This window comes from Bidens hawaiensis, unplaced genomic scaffold (assembly GCF_021521415.1).
Source record: "Bidens hawaiensis isolate Kalapana, Puna unplaced genomic scaffold, B.hawaiensis_p1.1 tig00001576_1, whole genome shotgun sequence".
Lineage (NCBI taxonomy): Eukaryota > Viridiplantae > Streptophyta > Magnoliopsida > Asterales > Asteraceae > Bidens > Bidens hawaiensis.
The window spans coordinates 1,355,725-1,372,940 of NW_027491089.1; the positions used below are offsets into that span (position 1 = coordinate 1,355,725).

Below are 17,216 nucleotides of genomic sequence, written 5' to 3' on the forward strand. Positions count from 1 at the left end.
GAGCCGTTACTATCCAGAGTGTGGTGTAGTTGTGTTAATGCTTGGTCAACATTGTTCTCTACAGGCTTCATTGGTAATATAACAGAAATTCGAATTGTTTGGACTTATTAGGTTATAAAATATAAAAACTGAAACTGCCAAATACTTACTAATGTCGCGCTATGGGGATCGACTACCGTTTGGTCAACACTTTTTTCCACAGACTTTGCCTGCAATTCGGTAAATATAAAATGAGCACTCACATTGGAAACGAATTATAAAAAGTACAGAAATTGTCAAATACTTACTGATGTCGCGATATGGGCAACGGGTACCGTTTGGTCAACACTTTTTTCCACAGACTTGACCTGCAATTCGGTAATAGATAATGAGCACACTCACATTGGAAACGAATTATAAAAAGTACTGAAATTGTCAAATACTTACTGATGTCGCAATATGGGGAGCGGGTAGCGTTTCGACAACTATTTTATCCGCAGACTTGGGCTACAATTAACTTATGCAAAATCAGCACACTCACATAGAAAGTTAATTATTAAAACAAATCAATCAAACTGTCAAATGGTTACCTGAGAAGCGGATTCTTGTTGCACAGCCTCACCTGAGGTTAAGATGTTTCCCACAGAACTGGCCTACAAATCAATTTATTAGGTTATGGAAAATGAAAATCACATGGAAAGTTGTAAAAAACAAAGAAACTGTCAAATACTTACTAGTCCTGGCATTTTATTTTGCGCCACAGCACTAGTACTTTGATTAGAACCAACCTTGTTGGGAACAGGATTTACCTACAAATTGTGACAAAAACAGTGCCAATTATGTATGTCGAATGCATTAATTAATATGTAGCATACGTCACTTACTTGACTTGCCGACATTTCCGGCAACAATCCTTCGAAATGTCTGAACCTGGCCTTAAATGCTAACCGTTCCTTCTCACGGCTTGCTAGCATAGCATTCGTGGATCAAGTAGAGACGTCAACCTGTTCACCACTACATCTCTCTGTACCGCCTCATACTCAAGTTGGGAAATCCGTTGCTTAAACGAGCCTTTTACCCGACTCACATCCCAATATTTAACTGTTGTCAATCCGTACCCAATCCCTTTTAAAAACCCACCTTTCTTTTTTCCAAGCACTAAGGTGACGGCATCTGTGCACGGTTGAAGTGCCAGGGCTCCAGAGGCGATCTGCTGCTCATGCTCAACCTGCAAGAAAACAAATATTCTAATACACTTGTAACATGCTTATGTATCCACATAAAGTGTTGAGACAAGTTATATAGACTCAAGTTTTTTTACACCAATATAAGGAAATGAATTGACTTTAACATGATTTAAAAATTTTAATACTAAAACATACTAATTTGGTTGCCACGCCTTCGACAACAACATTCTTGTATGCACCATCTTTGTCCTCCCTTCCTTTCATCCACATTAATGCACGGCCGGGGATCTCATCCGGTCCAATTTCCTTTATTTTGACCATGTAAAATATTCAAGAGAAAGCAGCTGACGGTCATGCGTTAGACACATAACCAACAAATTATTGAACTAGAGAGAAAGCAGCTGACGATGATTACCAGTTTCTCTCGAAGGTAGGTATAACCCCCTCGTCCCATGTGATAATAAAAAACATTCTTTGCTCGAGCTCCCTTTGATGAAGCCGATTTTTTCTTCAACCACACATTATAATCATTTCATTATTTTTAAACAAAAAACATAAACCATATATAGTCGATCAATCTACGTTTGCAGAGTAGAGGATTTATACCTGAAACTGCTCTGATTGTGTGTACTCAACGAAGCGATCCCAGTCTTCTTGCCTGATCATCGTCCTGTGTCCCTTGAGTATCGCCTTCAGCTTCAGAGGTTTACCGATGTTCGGCATAATGTATTTGGCATACATTTTTCTTCTGAAATCCCGAAAAAGGTGTCCGAGCCGATTCATCACAGAAGCCCTGCGACAAGCCTCAATCTCAAAATATTTATGCATAATATAATACAGTAAAGGTAAATTACATCTCAAAATATAAAATGCACAAATAGAAATAAAGAATAACCGTTATCTGTTCCCATAGTTTATCTCTAAGCTCCTTTGTTACCTCCCTCCAACTTAAATGTCTCAAGCCAACTATTTCCCTTACAACATCCCCTAAAAAACTTGCAAACTTTGATCTGTTTTGGCCAGTGAACCTACCCAGATTATCAAACTCCACTGCCAGTTTGATACCACCAGAGTTTGCATATTGGGTACGCAGCTTAGGTAACCTCGTCAACCTCCTTGTAGGTTTTTTCGTAGTAGCAAAACTGTTAAGGGGTTCGATAGTCTCCAAACTGTTGAGGGGTTCGATAACCATCTTCCCTATAACATCGTATGGTTGACCGTCGTCGTCTTTGGCTTCCTCGCTGGAGCAGCCTTCAGTGTCGTCTGATTGAGCGTCGTCGTCGTAGTTGGCTTCCTCATCGGAGTAGCGTTCTTCTTCGATTCTTTCATCTATAAGCTTCATCTTCGATTGTTTTTTTAATAATTTGGCTGATTTGTGGAGTGGAAAATTTTTAATAATTTGGAGTGTAACTTGATTTTTGGAGTGTTAAATGTAATTTGGAGTTTTTGAATATTTGGAGCCAATATTTTGGAGCTTTTTGAGTTTTACATCCCTTTTAATTAATTATTGGCATAGTTTTTACGGCAGAGAACCTGTGGCTGAAAATAGGCACTTTGCCAGAAGTTGGTTATAAGCGTGTATTGCGTATTAGGATATTTATATATGTTTATGTACATTAGCGCGTGACAAGCGTAATAGTGTTTTTTAACAAAGTGTTTTTTGTTTTATTTTTAGATTTAACCATAATTACCATTCATTAAAAGTTTTCATACAAAAGGCACCATTACAATACATTCCATGAAACAAAAATAAGAGTGAATAACAAAATAGAAGATACAAGAAACTATAAAATTAAAGCATTTAAAAGCTAATTAACCAACCAACATTCAACACAATAAACTAAAAAGTGTAACAAATACAACCATACAAATATTATCCAAAGTGACCAAATCACAAATGTTCCAAAAATCACCAAACACATCACCAAATATTTCCAAAATGTTCCAAACATCACCAAATCACTAATCAACTTTTGAAACTAACAAAGTAGCTTCACTGAAGTCATATTCAAATCTGCACTTATCACCAATCTGTATTTCATTTTCCACCCTGAAATTTTTCTATTTTGGTAACCGATATTTGAAGTTCAGGTCCGACAGTTCACCGTGAAGTCTCATTGACCTTCGGGATTAACCAAAGTGATTGGCATTCCATCATAGGCATCAATCTTGGTGGCAATGTGACGCGGAAGACGCTGTGAAAAGGAAATTTCAAATATACTTGTAAATAAAAAAGAAACTTAAAAATTCAATTTATCAATTTCTTGGTGACGTTCATGTGGAATACGATTTTAGAGTCATCATTTTGCTCATCAAGATGAATTGGGTTTTGGGAGGAACTACCTTGATTGCTTGATTGATAGTTGAGAAACAGCTGATTTGGACCAGGAAGGATAAATTCTATGCCATCTTCATGAAAGACATTAATATGAAATGTCTTATCTAAAATGATTTCAAACACAACAAACGAGCCACCTTTCAAGTTGGTTTGTTTAAAAACCTCATTCCATGCATCCTCTAGCCTACAACCCATTCCATCCCTAAAACATGAAACTTTAAACATATATCTATCTGGAGCAATAAGCTCGAAAAGCGAATTCATGTAATTTTCACCAAATTCTTGAATCACGTACCACTCAGGGAAATCCTATTAAACATGTTAATTAAAGGACATTTGAATTTGGAAACAATCATTAAAACAGAAATTAAAACTTACGAAGTAATGGACGTGTCGGTTTCCGACTGGAATACATATCATAGTACCGGATTGATCATTTACGTTTCTTTTGAAAGTAAACATATTCAACATAAATCTTGGTTTAATCTCAAAAACAACATATGTTCCAACTTCTATACAACATTCTCTGATTAATTCAGTCAAATCGGTTCCAAAATAAAAGTCATCAGGTACTTTGATTATAACAACAGAAAAGGTTCTACCACTTTGATCGTAAATCAAACAACAGCCGGTATTCGATCTCATGTCAGCAAACATTGGTTGAAAAGCTTTAGGAATGAGCTATAAGTAACACAAAAAATGCTCTTAGAATGTATTTGTTGCAAAACTGTAAAATGTTTCATAAAAAAAAATTAACCAAATAACAATATTAACATACTATCCTACTCATGGAATCGCTGTCGATATCTACCAGGAACTTAACTCCGTTATTGAGACGTGGCATTTTTATGTTCTTACAGTAAAGCGATGTCTACGAATTACAGTAAAGTGAAGTAGAAGTCGATTTAGGGTTTTGAAGTTAAAAGGGTTCTAAAGTTAAAAGGGTTTTAAATTTTGGTTTTATTTATTTCTACACATTTAATTATTTATATATTTTGGTTTTTTGTTTTATAACTTTTTAAAAATAGTCTAAAAACATTTACTTTTAGTTTTTTTTACTAACACTCCGGTATTAAATTTAGTTAAAAGAGGAGTTCGTTTATTAAATCGTATTTTTTAAATAAATTTTGAATTTTATCCATTATTTAAGTATTATCTTAACCGTTAGTAAGATTTTCTGGATAAGATTTACAACTTTGTATCATTATCATCTTCTAGGTTATCATCATCAACATATGTGTTATGATGATGACCAACATAAAGTTATCATCGTTATCATGTATTATAGTGGTTATCATCATCATAATCATCAATCACCATCACCATGAAATCACCATGAAACGGCATCATCATCAGACGTGCGGGTAATCAACGTGGTCATTGTATAGGCTATCGTAGTCGGCTTTGATCATACGAGCTCAAGTATATATCTCGCTATCAGTGTCGTCATCATCTTCACACATCTCCATCATCATCATCATCATCAGCAGCAGCATCATCATCATCCGATTGCCATGTACGGGATGTAGTCAGCATCGTATGGGTTATCATAAACAAAACGCCCAATATTAGCGGTCACTGTCGGCATCATCTTATGAATTGTTGTCGTCATCAAACGACATCATCAGTCGTACATGCTACCATCAGTATGACCATCATATACGTTATCATGGTCGTCGTCGATCATACGGGTTACATGTCATTAAACATTGGTGTTGTAACAACCCCAATTTTAGGGCAATTTTTTTTCTTCTTTTATTTTAATCTAATTTAGTGTTACGTGCTATGCTAAGGTAGATAAAAATAACAACCCTATATGAAATTAGAGAAGCAATCTAATATTGATTTAAGAATGAAAAATTTAGAGCATATATCAAAACCCATTAAAATAAAAATCCAATCTACAACTCGAAAGAAACCAAATTTGACACGAAGCTTCAAACCAAACCTATATATTTCGCGTGTGAGACCCTAATATACAATCATATGACATCTTTACAGTAAATACAATTAGTCACACAATAATATGTATTATGTGACCCATGAACTAAGTATTTGTCTATGTATATAATCACACAATGATGTGTTAGGTGAAATAAAGACAAACAAATTTCTACATAGGGATATTATAAGTTAATATTACATAACCTATAGATATATATTTCAAACTAATATATGTAAACTTAGCACTTTGCAAAATCAACTACAATCTTTATCGAACTACCATCCCCAAATCATCACAGACACATAAATTATATATTTAATATAAAACATATGTTAAGTTTGATTGTTGGGTATATTTATGTATACACATATATGTAAGTTAAAAATCCTATAAAATCTAAACCATGACTCTTTCTCTCTTTAAAAAAAACGTCCCTCACCATCTCTAGCCATATATTTATATATTTATTTTAAACCTACAATATCTTACAAGATCTCCCTAAATCTTCCAAAGATTTAACCAAAATCAGTTTCTTGTAAATCCTTTCAAAATATTTTACCAAGATTGATCCCTGCAAGAATCCTCCGGTATCCATCCATATCTTTTCTAATTCCAACATTTGATGTGGGGAAATCACGATGCAAAAGCCTAGCCAACCAAAATTTATACATAGACTTTTTCACTTCTATAAGATCTTCACAAAAAGTCTCTGACCATTCATCCCTCTCAAAACTCCATTGATTTCTCTCTTGATTCTAGCTTTTTGAAACCCTGGTCATACTTGAAGCCTAATCATACATCATCATCTCAATCGTTTTCCTCTCTAAACTCTCCTGCCTTCAATTTTGTTTCAGGCAATGAAGCCACAAAATCCAACTCCAAGGGAACCCTTAATCAGTCCCGTGAAGAACCACATAGTATCCATCTATCCCACACGTTGTAGCAACAAGAAAGCTCCCTGCCTGTGTGTATTTCTTCCCCGTTAGCCTTAATTTCAGTATATGACCACTCTAAGTCAGCCTTTAATTCATCCAACGAACCTTCTGATCATTTCGTATTGCCGCTGCACATTAAGCCCAGGAAGGACCCCCAAAACACCTTCAAACGGTTATCATATACACTTCATTCTTGAACGTTTATGAAACCTCTTTGTGATCAATTGCTTCCTAATCATCCTTAACATGCTGTTTCAGAAACTCACAGCCCCTGGAAGCCACCTTACTTGACTCGTATCAGCCATAATCAACCCCAAGAAAGTCTCAAAACAAACATGGGTTCGTCTCCATCAAGGTACATCCCATAACCATTGTCGAAATAATCGTTTCCTGCTAAGTATCTTTCCTTTTCACAAGTATTCGTTCTAATCTTTTCACAGAACTACATCCACATTTTTTGCGGAATATGTGGACCCCTCTTGACGTATCTTGAATCCCCGTTTGCATCAGCCCCAAAAGCTCGGTAACGATTCATAACCCGTTCATACGACGTTATTATGCATAAATCATCGATTTCTTTTCACACATTGTAGGCACTTACGATATCATTCATTCATAAAATTTTAAGAATAACTACTTTTACATAATATGACATATATAAATAGAAATATATTTCATGTATTAAAATGGGTACACACGTGTTAAACATGCTAAAACTGTAAATCACGCATCCATTTTGTATAAATGTACAAAGCATACAGACTTATGAACAATAATAAAATTATTTATTTCTAGAATATGATAACTAGAACTTATGATTTTTGGAAGAGAAATCACTACATTTGGGTTTACGGGTTGACCGCACAAATAAACTGAATTAAACATAATAAAACCCAACACCATCCTTAACAACATTATTAGCGGAAAAACATTTTTATAATACTTATAATTCATTTTTTTAGTGCAAGAGGCATTCATTACATTGATATATTTTTATATTTATTATAATGTTTACCTTGAAAAACGAGGTTAAGATGCAAATAATGGAATCCGAAAATAAAATCCCCAAACTTAACATTTCGGCAGAAAATATATCATATAAAACTATTTTTCGGAAAATAAAGGAGAAACCCCATTGTTAGTTAACAATCTCAACTTTAAACTAAACCATGAATGGCAAAGTTGTCAAAATCCTAAGAATTGAAATCTTTAACGAACGTAATACTTTTCCAGAAATTTTATAACAGAGTAACATATAGATATTTTTATAAAAGTCTAGGTGATGGTCTAAGTATTTAAAGCATGCTTACATATTAAAAGTGACTTCTTTATAGAATCGATCATAAGTAGAAATCAATGTTAACATCATAAGGTATTTTAGAGTTGTAATATCAATAAAATTATACTAATTTGGTTGCCACGCCTTCGACAACAACATTCTCGTATGCACCATCTTTGTCCTCCCTTCCTTTCATCCACATTAATGCACACCCGGGGATCTCATCCGGTCCAATTTCCTTCTTTTTGACCTTGTAAAATATTTAAGAGAAAGCAGCTGACGGTCATGCGTTAGACACATAACCAACAAATTATTGAACTAGAGAGAAAGCAGCTGACGGTGATTACCAGTTTATCTCGAAGGTAGGTATAACCCCCTCGTCCCATGTGATGATCAAAAACATTCTTTGCTCGAGCTCCCTTTGATGAAGCCGATTTTTTCTTCAACCACACATTATAATCATTTCATTATTTTTAAACAAAAAACATAAACCATATATAGTCGATCAATCTAAGTTTGCAGAGTAGAGGATTTATACCTGAAACTGCTCTGATTGTGTGTACTCAACGAAGCAATCCCAGTCTTCTTGCCTGATCATCGTCCTGTGTCCCTTGAGTATCGCTTTCAGCTTCAGAGGTTTACCGATGTTCGACATAATGTATTTGGCATACATTTTTCTTCTGAAATCCCGAAGAAGGTGTCCGAGCCGATTCATCACAGAAGGCCTGCGACAAGCCTCAATCTCAAAATATTTATGCATAATATAATACAGTAAAGGTAAATTACATCTCAAAATATAAAATGCACAAATAGAAATAAAGAATAACCGTTATCTGTTCCCACAGTTTATCTCTAAGCTCCTTTGTGACCTCCCTCCAACTTAAATGTCTCAAGCCAACTATTTCCCTTACAACATCCCCTAAAAAACTTGCAAACTTTGATCTGTTTTGGCCAGTGAACCTACCCAGATTATCAAACTCCACTGCCAGTTTGACACCACCAGAGTTTGCATATTGGGTACGCAGCTTAGGTAACCTCGTCAACCTCCTTGTAGGTTTTTTCGTAGTAGCAAAACTGTTGAGGGGTTCGATAGTCTCCAAACTGTTGAGGGGTTCGATAACCATCGTCCCTATAACATCGTATGGTTGACCAAAATGGTTCCCCTTTTTGCCTCAAAACTTTCGGCCAAGCTTAAGCAAACCGAAAGTTTCGGGTCTTGTCCAAACAAACTAAACAATCATCCAAATGACTTGGTTTTTCAAGATTACCACATGCATGTAAAGTATAACCTTGAAAAACCATGGGGTAACCAAAACCCCTAAAATTTTCGGCCAAATGGTGAAACCCATCATAAAACCGAAAAATTTTGGGTCTAATGAAGCATGCATTCGTATAAGCGGCTCTTGATGCCATTGTTGGGTTTTAACAAGATTATCAAAGTGATAAAATCCTTATTTTACCAAAAACGCAGCGGATATAAGTTTTAAATCTTGTTAGTTTTAGTGTATAGAACCATATCAATACATGCAAAACCCAAACCCGGATCCAAATACGAATTACACACTATCAAACACATGCATGTCACTATAAGTTCATGCATGTTAAACTACCTTTAAAGTAACCAAAGAAGTGTGAAAAGGATGATGATTGAAAGGCAAGAACTTGAATATGGAAGCTCCTCAAGCTAGTATACCCCAAGCTCCAACAAGACACCACTTCTAGCTAGGATTTGAACACTTGATAACCCTTTCTTCCTTGCCTTTCTTCCTTGGCCGAAAATCCAAGAGGAAAAGAGAAGAGAGAAACCTTTGTTACTTGTGTATAATTAATTATGTGTTATGAAAGAAGGAAAGATAAAGACTTGGTTTTATTCAAAAGCATCTTTCTCTCCACCAATGATATCCATTGCATGTCTCCACTACCTCAACTTTAATAATAAAATAATATCAAGTGTAAGAGATTCCTTTACATTATTAATATTATTAGTTTTGTTTTATAACATAAATATATATCCATATATATATTTATAAGATATAACAAAACTTATTACATGTTGGGTGACATGCTTAGTAACCATTATTCACATATTTTTATTTAACCAACTTAATTAACAACATGTAATGTTCTCTCATAAAACATAAATCATCCATATGATTTGTTTATTACACAAGTACATTTTTATTTAGAAACCCTTTTCCAAATAACTCAAGTGTTAATATTCATTTACTTATGATCATATCATACATAAACAAACATTCTCGGTGTTTGTCTAGCTTGTTATTCGATATGACCCGACTTGGATCAATACGTACTAGCCACACCAACTCTAATATGTGTCTTGGGCAAATCAATTCCAACAATCTCCCACTTGCACAAGATACATAGAAGATTGATGCAAGTACCAAATACCGCCTAACTACGGTTTACTACCTCTAATACGCATGACGAAGTGCCATTCAATAACATCATCCCTTTCAAGTCCCATACTTGAAAATGATTTATCCTTTTGCCACAAATGTCATGTTAAATCCAGAGACACAAAGTGATCATTCTCTGTTGATTTAACTTGTCAGGCCTTAGACATTTAACTCTCAATGAATAAGAGGGACAAATCCCATATTGACTACATACGTCTCTCACTATCACCTTGTACTATACTTGAGCTTAGCCTTATGTACTGACATATTTCAGAGCAACGAAGAACTAAGTCAAAGCATAATAGTCGATGAATATCAAGACCCAATATGTATCCCAGGTCGGAGGATACTATGAAGTTGGCCTTTACTCAAATTTACTTATGATCACAAATCCCAAGGATTCCATGCAGTAAAATTGAGAGCGGGTCAGTCCAATATTATCCCATAAATATCTATGAACCTTGGCAGCAACCCTTTGCTATATTCATACCTCATGAATATCTACCAATCCAAGTTCATAATAGTCTTACTTTCACATTTGTTCCCACAAATATGAACGACTACGGACGTTTAGAATAATTCAAATTATTCACGGATTTAAACATACTAAAATGGAACATAACTCAAGAACATGACCATAACCAAAACCATATAATTGAGTTAAAATAAAATTGTTCCAATATCCAAATACAAATTTTGATCAAATCCAATCACTAGAATATCGAAGTCCTAAGGCGCAAGTGTAGGTTCCCAGCCGGATCTACACGAGATATCGCGTTCTACGTAGGTGCGGAATCCCTACGTAAGACGTTACGAGTATAGAAAACAATACGATTAAACACACGATACGATAATCAAACACACGTTGTATTCCAACCGTAAACACGTGATGCTATGATCACTAATACAGACTCTCTGACTCGAATACCGAATTCTGGAATTCTCTAAAAACTGTTTAACACAGCCGTAACCTAGCTGTATATAAAGGCGACAACTTCGCCTGGCATGTTCAGGCCGAAGTTGTCCCTAACTTCGCTTGTCTAACAAGTTCGCCCATATCAGCGAACTTGTTAGCTAACTTCGCTACATACAAAAACAAATCTAACTAACACGATTACAGACACTCGACACTGAACTACTGACATCATGCACCAACAGACTCCCCCTTGTCAGTAGCTTCATCTCTTTAGCTTCAAACACGTGTCTTGTAATCTTCAATCTTCTATCTTCAAGCATGCACTCCTTCTCGAACACAAACCGAGACAACTCTTTGATATTTCCTCGCTTCGTCTTTCCAAGCAGGAATATAAAATATCTTCTTATCATTCAACACCTGCAAATCAGCTTGCGATAAGTTTACCAAGTGCATCGGATCATAAACTCTTAGCACCTCTTGTTCATCCTCGTCTTCCATCACTGCCTCAGCTGTCTCACAATCTACATACCACCACTTCAGGTCTTTAAGCACATCCTTGGGCATTAATTTCATCGATACTTCTTTCAAACACCGGATCGATTTATACTTCATAATCATCCAAGGTTTTCCATCAGCTCTTAAACCTCTATCCTTGTCTTCAACAAGTTTTCCCTTTTGTGGTTTCAACAGCTCAAATTTCTTCTCTTAAAATCTCTTTCCACACAATTTTCCCAATAACTCTAGCCATATTATCGTCACTTCTGTTTATCAATCCCAATCTGGTTAAGTCTTTCACTTCACATTCTGGCAGTGTATTCAACGATCTCAACATCCTTTTAAAGTACTGAACACCGTCATACCTTTTAATAACAAAGAGCCTCAACTGCTCATCGTATATCCAGCAAATAATCCCTTTCTTCGCTTCAGCATAGCCTTTAATGTTGTAACTCTTCTTAAACATTGTAGGGACCGCCGGTTTCTTCGTTTTGACGAACCACTGAGCATAGCCTTCTTTCCATCTAGGCTGCTCTTCCCATTCAGTCTCATCACTTCCAATCTGTTGACTCATATCTATCAACATCTGGTATCTCATGCTCCACATTCTCTTCTACTATCTCTCCCTCTTCAATCTCATTATCAACCACAATCTCTTCTCCAATCTTCTCTATCACATCACTCGGTAGTACATCATCATCACCAACCAAGTCATCATCCATCTCCTCTACGTCCACTACCACCACATCATCACCACCAGCTGCAGTTGTCGACCCCCCCTGAGTTGTGGAAGTTCCAAGAGCTTGATCAGTTCTTGGTAGCTCACCACCTGCATCTTTCGACGCATTGGGATCATCGTCTCTATCATTTCGTCTCTTGGTCCTCAACTCATCGCCTTTACAGCTCGTCATGATAATCCCGAACCACACAATCGAGCAAAAGCTCTGATACCAATTGTAAGTCCCCCCGGGGCGTCGCCGATCGATACGAGATCCGCACGAGGTCTAGGAGTGCGGAATCCTCCTAGACTCGTTAATGGTGTACAAGACGAAGAACACGATTGCACACATACAAACACACGAACAAACACACGAATGGGATAAACAAATCTGCAGATCTTTTATAATAATAACCATAACTCGTTACATACCAAAACATGAAAACAAAGACGGTCGACCCGAGGTGAGCTCTACCTCGGGTCGTCCCACACGACTCTCTCTCTCGGTTTCTCTCTAGCTACTTGAACTTAACACAAAAAACTCTTAATTTCTGGATTACTAACCTTAAACACGACACACAAAACTCTTAATTTCTGGATTAAAATATGGCTCTTAACAGCCATCCAATGGCTAGTTCCCGGATTTTGTTGGTATCGACTTGTCATGCTCAAGGCGCATGACACATCCTGTCTAGTGCAAATCATGGCATACATGATGGATCCTATAGCAGATGCATATGAGATACCACTCATTTTGTCTTGCTCATCCTTTGAGCTTGGACATTGAGAAGCACTCAACATCGTTCCTCTTTGAATAGGTACCAAACCTTTCTTAGAGTTTTCCATCTTGAACCTTTTCAAGATCTTGTCTATGTATGCACTTTGATTCAAACCTATCAACCGCCTTGATCTATCCCTATAGATCCTTATTCCCAGAATATAGGCGGCTTCACCAAGATCCTTAATGGAAAAACAGCTTCCAAGCCAGGTTTTTACATCTTCCAAGGTTGGAATGTCATTTTCAAACAGTAATATGTCATCGACATATAATACCAGAAAGGTTATGATGCTCCCACTAGCTTTCTTATACACACAAGCTTCATCAGCGTTTTTGATGAATCCAAATTTCTTAATTTCATCATCAAAACGGTGATTCCAACTTCTAGATGCTTGTTTCAATCCATAGATTGATTTCTTCAACTTGCATACTTTGTTAGGATGTTGTGGATTTTGATAAAACCTTCAGGCTGAACCATATAAACATCTTCATTAACATGCCCATTTAGAAAAGCAGTTTTGACATCCATTTGCCATATCTCATAGTCATAATATGCGGCTATGGCAAACAATATCCTAATAGACTTTAGCATCGCCACGGGCGAGAAAGTTTCATCATAATCAACCCTTGAGTTTGAGTGAAACCCTTTGCTACAAGTCTAGCTTTATAAGTATCCAAGTTTCCATGCATATCAGTTTTCTTCTTGAAAACCCACTTACTTCCAACGAGTTTGGAATTTAGAGGTGGAGCAACCAAGTCCCATACTTGATTTTCATGCATGGATTGCATCTCAACATTCATGGCTTCTAGCCATTTGTCACAATCAGATTGCGACATTGCATCTCGGTATGTAGTGGGTTCATCCGAATCTACCACGTAGCATCCATCCATGAAAAATCCATATCTCTCAGGCGGGGTGCTAACTCTACCAGATTTGCGAATGTTTTGTGTGTTTTGATCAACCATTTGATCATCCTCAACAACCTCTTATTGATTGCTAGTGTCAACCAAACGTGTATCGGCTTGTAGCTCTCGATCCTCTTCGAGTTCTACAGTTCTATCAGTTCCTTCCATAAGGAACCTTCTTTCCAATAACTTAGCCTTTTGAGCTATAAACACTTTATGCTCGCTTGGATTGTAGAAATAATATCCCATCAAATCCGTGGGATATCCTACAAATATACACTTAGTGGATCGACATTCAAGTTTGTCAGGGGTGTAGATCTTAACGTAAGCCTCACAACCCCATACCTTTAAATATGAAAATTTTGGAGCCTTTCCATGCCATATTTCAAAAGGTGTCCTATCCACTTTCTTGGTTGGTGCCATATTTTAAAATACGGGCAGCGGAGATCACAACGAAACCCTAAAATGATAGAGGTAATGAGCTTCTAGCCATCATGGATCGAACCATGTCCAATAAAGTTCGATTCCTCCTCTCGGACACACCATTATGTTGTGGTGTTCCAGGTGGAGTAAGTTGTGAGACAATCCCACAACTCCTAAGATGTTCTAGAAACGCATCATTGAGGTATTCACCTCCTCTATCATAACGTAGTACTTTGATTGTTTTGTTGAGTTGATTTTGTACTTCATTTTGGAAGACTTTGAACATTTCAAAGGCCTCATTTTTGTGTCTTAACAAGAACACATACCCATAGCGACTATAATCATCGGTAAAGGTAATGAAGTATTTTTCACCATTTCTTGTCATTGTCCTAAAAGGTCCACATACATCCGAATGTATGATACCTAATAAGTTTTTCGCCCTCTCATTTGTTCCATTAAAGGGCTCTTTGGTCATCTTTCCCAATAAACAAGATTCACATTCATCAAATGAATCAACATTTGATTTCAAAAGACCATTCTTTCGAAGTGTATGAATACGATTCTTGTTTATGTGACCGAGACGACAATGCCAAATAAAAGTATTACTCAAATCCATTTTAAGTCTTTTGGTTTTAGCTTGGTACAACGAGTTATCAATGTATGAGTCATCATGAATTAATTCATAAATGCCATTAAACGGCATCGCTTTAAAATAAAAGACATTATCCATGAAAACATAAATACCATTATCAACAAACTTAAAGTCATAACCAGATTGTCTTAATACAGAAACAGAGATAATATTCCTAGTCAAACTAGGGGAATAAAAAATGTTTTTCAAAATAATTTCCAAACCATTTGGAAGTTTTAAAACATAATCTCCTCGGGCTTGGACGTCAACCTTTGCTCCATTGCCCATGAAAAGACTTATATCTCCTTTCTTCACTTCATTTCTTCTTTTGAACCCCTGCAATGAATTGCATATATGAGTTCGACATCCGGTATCCAATACCCATGTGTTAGAAGAAATAATATTAAGATCAATGTGAATCATGAAAGTTGTACCTGAGGTTTGCCCCGCATCCCTTTTAGCTTTCAACTCCTTGAGATTGGTCGGACAGTTTCTCATCCAATGACCTATCTCACCACAACCAAAGCACGGATCCTCAGCGCTAACCTTTAGCTTCTTTGGTTTTGGTTCTGCCTTTGTCTTTCCCTTGAACCCCTTCTTGACTTGCCCCTTGCCAACGGCAACCCTTGCCTTTGGTTCCGGGTGATGCCTTTTCTTTGAGCCACCCTCATTGATCGCAAGAACGGGTAAAACCTTTTTACCCATGCCGGCTTCGGCTGTCTTAAGCATTGCGTGAAGCTCACCAATGCTTTTGTCCCATCCGTTCATGTTGTAGTTCATGACGAATGTCTCAAACCTTTTAGTTAAGCCATTTAGGATCAAATCCGTGACTAACTCTTTTGAGACGGGACAGTTAAGTCATTCAAGCCGATCAATGTGGCTCTTCATCTTAAGTACAAAAGATGAAACAGATTGGGTTTCTTCCATATGACACGCATGAAACGCTCGAACCGTTTCGAATCGCTCAACCCGAGCTTGAGTAAGGAACATTTCCTTAAGCTGGGTAATCATGTCATACGCCCCATGATTCTCGAAATCCTTTTGGATCTCGGGAATCATTGTTCCCAACATGAGGCAAGAAACTTGCACCGAATCCTCGTTGTATTTCAGCCAATCCGCATAGGCATCCAAGTTGTTGACATCGGGTTCATCGGGAATAGGATCGTCTAATATATAAGACTTCTTTTCTTGCTTGAGAACAATTCTCAAGTTTCGATACCAATCCATGAAGTTGTTAAAGTTTAGACAATCCTTATCCAGAATGGATCTTAGTGATAGATTATGCACGTGTGGGATAATTGTGTTCGGTGCGTTGCTTGCGGCCATCTAAAAGAATTTTAACAAAGTTCAAATTAGTATTTTCGATATTAATAAAATTTTAATCTTTAATACCCTTTAATATCTCCTAGACAATTATTGATTAAAATCTAGAACCCAACGTTTCATTCAAATAGTAGTTAGGTGACCTTTATCCTACTATTCGAATTAACAAGGTAGTCAACGTTTGACAATTGCAACCCTTTGCAACTTCTAGTTTTATGGGATCGGTTAAACATCATATGTTTAGTTGGTATGTTAAATCCCATCAACACCTTTGAACGCCATGTTAAGGTGATCCTATAGTCATGGTTTCAAATCAAGTCGTCCTACTTATACACACGTGTGAGTTTACTCATACAAGTGGTTAGGTGATCCTAATGCCAAAAGTACTTGTAAAATCACCTTAAGATCACAAGTTTTCTTAAAGTGCTTAGGTGATCCTAACTCACTATCAAGTCTACAAGTGACTAAGTGTCGTATAAAAGGATGGTGTTTAACTTGTTTTTAAAAGGGATTTTAGTTTTCTAAATTCTAGATTGGAAAACTATTTATTGTACCTTTCATTTGCATGCATTCAAATGTATGGTACTTAGTTGAAAAACCCATTTTCAAAATTCCTTTTAATAAAACCCATTTTATTATGAAATCATTAGCTATTAATAAAACCAATTTTTATTACCTAACGATTTCTAAGGAACCAATTTTATGCTAGTTGATTTTAAGTTGTTAAGCAAACCATATTGCAAATAATAAGTAAATCAACCATGCAAGCATAAAATATACACAACCACAAGTTCATAACCATAGCCTCCTAATGTTGACCACACTTGTTGACCGAAGACAAGTGTGTCAAAAAGTCTCTCCTAAGGGACCCAAAAGAACATGCACTTGTGTCGGTGAACTCCCACTTGATTCCGCATCCATATGCTCCAAGTGTTTACTCCCGGTG

General features: G+C 36.5%; 1 long non-coding RNA gene across 1 annotated transcript; it reads right to left on the minus strand.

Moving 5' to 3' along the window:
• Positions 1-15,038: 15,038 nt before the first annotated feature.
• LOC143588581 (uncharacterized) lies at positions 15,039-16,943 on the minus strand. Its single transcript, XR_013145130.1, has 2 exons — positions 16,658-16,943; positions 15,039-16,330 (listed from the first exon to the last, which is right to left on the minus strand). It is a non-coding gene; the product is annotated as an uncharacterized LOC143588581 (long non-coding RNA).
• Positions 16,944-17,216: the final 273 nt, after the last annotated feature.